This window comes from Corapipo altera, unplaced genomic scaffold (assembly GCF_003945725.1).
Source record: "Corapipo altera isolate COAL_440 unplaced genomic scaffold, ASM394572v1 58702, whole genome shotgun sequence".
Classification (NCBI taxonomy): Eukaryota; Metazoa; Chordata; class Aves; order Passeriformes; family Pipridae; genus Corapipo; species Corapipo altera.
This window is the reverse complement of record NW_020886567.1, coordinates 1-5218: the sequence shown is the minus strand read 5'-3', so window position 1 is coordinate 5218 and position 5218 is coordinate 1. Positions and strand designations below refer to the sequence as shown.

The following is a 5218-nucleotide window of genomic DNA, read 5'->3' as shown; positions in this document are numbered from 1 at the left end:
TTTTACCTTAGACAGTCGAGGCAATGTCTGTACGGTCCTGCCGGATGGAGCGGGTGTACATAACTCATGTGCAATCATTATAGCTGAGTGTTGTGGAGCTGATGGTGCTTGGACAGCAGGGCCTCGCAGCTGGGTTGTCATTTGTGTTCTTGTAGGCTGCGGTCAGAGTTCTCACTCGCTCAGTGGAGATGAGTTAAGTGGTTAAGATCTCAGTGACCATGTGGGTGACCTGACTAACCCTTTGTTTTTTGTTGGTTTTTTTCAGATAAGCGGACACAATGTACCCCAGACCGAGACCAGTTGAAGCAGCCTGGTAAGAAGGTTGTATTAGGTGTTGGATGAAGGATGTCAGTTTTAGCCACAGGAGTCCTTTATCTTGTGCCTTTTTGTTTTTTATTTTCCAGGTTGGGCCCAATCGGTCTCGAGGGGTAGCGGCTCAGTAGGGAGACGAGCGAGGTGAGAATTTTAATCCCAAGCCGAATTTGGAGTTAGTTTGAGAATGTTGTCTATGTGGTCAATCTGTGCGTCTATGTTGTAGCTGTTTAATTTTTTTTCCAGGCGATACACAACCCTTTGCCTGTCTGCTGAAGGTGCCGAAGGTCCATCCGATAAGAGATCAAGCTGAAGGAACCGAGAGAGCCAGGATGAGGCAGTACGTCAGCACAAGCCTCCGTGTCTGTGTTGTCTCGCAGCGACCGTCTGTCCACTTCAGGGTGTGTAGCAACGCTTCGGCGTGCAGTCAGATGGGCTTAAGAGATTTTTGGCTTTGCTTGTGAGCCATCCCTAAATGTTTGAGAGCTCAGTGCTTGAGCATTTACCCCTTTCATTTGCAGGGGAGGCCTTGGGAGCAGCTGAAGAGAGAGGAACCTTCTAGGTGAGTTGGGGAGGCAGCGGGAGGAGCAGGGATCCACTGTCACTTTACTACTGCCCTCTAATGTTGTGTCTCACTCACTCAGGTATCCCGGAAGGTGACAGCCACAGTGTCCGACTCCGGTTTGGTCTCGCTGATGGTGAGTAGGGGGATCACTGGGGTTTGAGCCCCATGGCACACAGCTCACTAATCGCTTCTGGTTTTCTTTCTTGTAGTTGACTTGGAGTACTCTCATGATGCCAGGAACCTCTGAGCCAGCCCAGGTGCCCCTCCTCTGCATCGAAGATGGATTCACAACCCCGCCTGTCGGAAAGATAAGTGCAGGGCAAAGACCCAGAGAGGGGTTGGAACTCGGTGCAAGTATGTGCCTCACCTGGAGGGATTTTTGAAATTAGTGCAGTGCAATGGCTATCCTGTAACAGGTTATTTGGACACATCCAAGGAAGGACTTACTTTGTATCGTTGGATTCACGTGTGCAGGGCAGAGCAGTTCCGGTCTGTGTCACGTCCTCTGTCTCATCTGTGTTTTGTGTCCTTCTTCTCTTAGTTGTGTCACATGGTGTGTGTCGTCACTGGTGCGGAGTGTCTCACTTGGGGTCAGCTTGGAACTGCTCTGCCCTGCTCCGTGGGTCAGTGGGTAGATAGAATATTGCTCAGAGTCTCCCATCAACATGTCACTTACCTCAGGCAGTGGAGCCGATGGCTGTACGGTCCTCCCGGATGGAGCGGGTGTACATAACTGGTGTGCCATCATTATAGCTGAGTGTTGTGGAGCTGATGGTACTTGGAGAGCAGGGCCTTGTGGCTGGGTTGTCATTTGTATTCTTGTAGGCTGCGGTCAGAGTTCTCACTCGCTCAGTGGAAATGAGTTAAGTGGTTAAGATCTCAGTGACCATGTGGGTGACCTGACTAACCCTTTGTTTTTTGTTGGTTTTTTTTGTCAGATAAGCGGACACAACGTACCCCAGATTGAGAGAAGTTGAAGCAGCCTGGGAAGAAGGTTGTATTAGGTGTTGGATGCAGGATGTCAGTTTTAGCCATAGGAGTCTTTTATCTTGTGCCTTTTTGTTTTTTATTTTCCAGATGGGCCCAATTCATTTGCAGGGGAGGCCTTGGGAGCAGCTGAAGAGAGAGGAGCCTTCTAGGTGAGTCGGGGAGGCACCAGGAGGAGCAGGGATCCACTGCAGCTTCAGAGATGCCTTCTGATGTTATGTCTCACTCACTCAGGTATCCCGGAAGGTGACAGCCAGTGTCCGACTCCGGTCCGGCCTCAGTGATGGTGAGTAGGGGGATCACTGGGGTTCGAGCCCCATGGCACACAGCTCACATATCGCTTCTGGTTTTCTTTCTTGTAGTTGACTTGGAGTACTCTCATGATGCCAGGAACCTCTGAGCCAGCCCAGGTGCCCCTCCTCTGCATCGAAGATGGATTCTCGTCCCCGGCTACCGGCAAGATAAGTGCAGGGCAAAGACCCAGAGAGGGGTTGGGACTCGGTGCAAGTATGTGCCTCACCTGGAGGGATTTTTGAAATTAGTGCAGTGCAATGGCTATTTTGTAACAGGTTATTTGGACACATGGAAGGAAGGGTTTACTTTGTATCATTGGATTCACGTGTGCAGGGCAGAGCAGTTCCGGTCTGTGTCACGTCCTTTGTCCCGTTCCTGTTTTGTGTCCTTCTTCTCTTAATTGTGTCACATGTTGTGTGTCGTCACTGGTGCGGGGTGTCTCACTTGGGGTGAGCCTGGAACTGCTCTGCCCTGCTCCGTGGGTCAGTGGGTAGATAGAATATTGCTCAGAGTCTCCCATCAACATGTCAGTTACCTTAGGCAGTTGAGCCAATGGCTCTACAGTCCTGCTGGATGGAGCGGGTGTACATAACTGGTGTGCCATCATTATAGCCGAGTGTTGTGGAGCTGATGGTACTTGGAGAGCAGGGCCTCAAAGCTGGGTTGTCATTTGTATTCTTGTACGCTGCAGTCAGAGTTCTCACTCGCTCAGTGGAAATGAGTTCTTTTAAGTGGTTAAGGTCTCAGTGACCATGTGGGTGACCTGACTAACCCTTTGTTTTTTGTTGTTTTTTTCAGATAAGCGGTCACAATGTACCCCAGTCCGAGACCAGTTGAAGCAGCCTGGGAAGAAGGTTGTATTAGGTGTTGGATGTAGGATGTCAGTTTTAGCCATAGGAGTCCTTTATCTTGTGCCTTTTTGTTTTTTATTTTCCAGATTGGGCCCACTCGGTCTCGAGGGGTAGCGGCTCAGCAGGGAGATGAGCGTGGTGAGAATTTTACTCAAGAACCAAATTTGGAGTTAGTTTGAGGATGTTGTCTATGTGGTCAATCTATGCATCTATGTTGTAGCTGTTTAATTTTTTTTCCAGGCGATACACAACCCTTTGCCCATGTGCTGAAGGTACCGAAGATCCATCCTATAAGAGATCAAGCTGAAGGAGCCGAGAGAGCCAGGATGAGGCAGTACGTCAGCACAAACCTCCGCGTCCGTGTTGTCTCGCAGCGGCCGTCTGTCCACTTCCCGGTGTGTAGCAACGCTTCGGTGTGGAGTCTGATGGGATTAAGAGATTTTTGGCTTTGCTTGTGAGCCATCCCTAAATGTTTGAGAGCTCAGTGTTTGAGCACTTACCCCTTTCATTTGCAGGGGAAGCCTTGGGAGCAGCTGAAGAGAGAGGAGCCTTCTAGGTGAGTTGGGGAGGCAGCAGGAGGAGCAGGGATCCACTAGAGCTTCAGAAATGTCCTCTAATTTTGTCTCTCTCTCGCTCAGGTATCCCAGAAGATGACAGCACATTGTCCAAGTCTGGTCAGAGCCAGTGACACGAGGACCTGCCTGGGTGACGGTGAGTCGAGGGATCACGGGGGCTGGGGCCACGTGCCACACTACTCAGATCTTGTGTCTCGTTTTCTTTCTCACAGTTGACTCCTAGTAGTCTGACGATGGCAGGAACCTCTGAGTCAGCCCAGGTGCCCCTCCTCTGCATCGAAGATGGATTTGCATCCCCGACTGTAGGCAAGATAAGTGCAGGGCAAAGACCCAGAGAGGGGTTGGGACTCAGTGCAAGTGTGTGCATCTCCCGGAAGGATTTTTGAAATTAGTGCAGTGCAATGGCTATTTTGTAACAGGTTATTTGGACACATGGAAGGAAGGACTTACTTTGTATGCCTGGATTCACGTGTGCAGGGCAGAGCAGTTCCGGTCTGTGTCACGTTCTCTGTCTCGTTCCTGTTTTGTGTCCTTCTTCTCTTAATTGTGTCACATGGTGTGTGTCGTCACTGGTGCGGGGTGTCTCACTTGGGGTCAGCCTGGAACTGCTCTGCCCTGCTCCGTGGGTCAGTGGGTAGATAGAATATTGCTCAGTCTCCCATCAACATGTCACTTACCTTAGGCAGTTGAGCCGATGGCTGTACGGTCCTGCCGGATGGAGCGGGTGTACATAACTGGTGTGCCATCGTTATAGCCGAGTGTTGTGGGACTGATGGTACTTGGATAGCGGGGCCTTGCGGCTGGGTTGTCATTTGTATTCTTGTACGCTGCGGTCAGAGTTCTCACTCGCTCAGTGGAGATGAGTTAAGTGGTTAAAATCTCAGTGACCATGTGGGTGACCTGACTAACCCTTTGTTTTTTGTTGTTTTTTTTTTCAGATAAGCAGACACAATATACCCCAGACTGAGAGAAGTTGAAGCAGCCTGGGAAGAAGGTTGTATTAGGTGTTGGATGTAGGATGTCAGTTTTAACCACAGGAGTCCTTTATCTTGTGCCTTTTTGTTTTTTGTTTTCCAGATGGGGCCCAATCGGTGTCGAGGGGTAGCGGCTCAGCAGGGAGACGAGCGAGGTGAGAATTTTACTCCTGAACTGAGTTTGGAGTTAGTTTTAGGATGTTGTCTATGTGGTCAATCTATGCATCTATGTTGTAGCTGTTTAATTTTTTTTCCAGGCGATACACAACCCTTTGCCCATGTGCTGAAGGTGCCGAAGGTCCATCCGATAAGAGGTGAAGCTAAAGGAGCCGAGATAGCCAGGATGAGGCAGTACGTCAGCACAAGCCTCCGCGTCCGTGTTGTCTCGCAGCGGCCGTCTGTCCACTTCAGGGTGTGTAGCAACGCTTCATCGTTAAAAATGCCCTCTGATTTTGTCTGTGGCTCGCTCAGGTATCTCAGAAGATGACAGCCACAGCGTGTGACTCCAGTCAGAGCCAGTGAGCTCATCCAGCAGCTGGACTTCAATGGGATAAGAGCTCTCCCTTTCTTTCATTAAATGGGACTTCTGAAGCTATTCCTGCTTTATTGAAGCATCAGCTTTGGCATCCAAAGAAGCAGAGCTACATATGGCAATGAAGA

At 50.0% G+C, this 5218-nt stretch overlaps 1 long non-coding RNA gene across 1 annotated transcript; it reads left to right on the top strand.

The window, feature by feature from the left end:
* The first annotated feature begins 577 nt into the window (after window positions 1–577).
* On the top strand, window positions 578–3923 carry LOC113941251. Its single transcript, XR_003525635.1, has 4 exons — window positions 578–713; window positions 834–874; window positions 957–993; window positions 3797–3923. It is a non-coding gene; the product is annotated as an uncharacterized LOC113941251 (long non-coding RNA).
* The last annotated feature ends 1295 nt before the right edge of the window (window positions 3924–5218 follow it).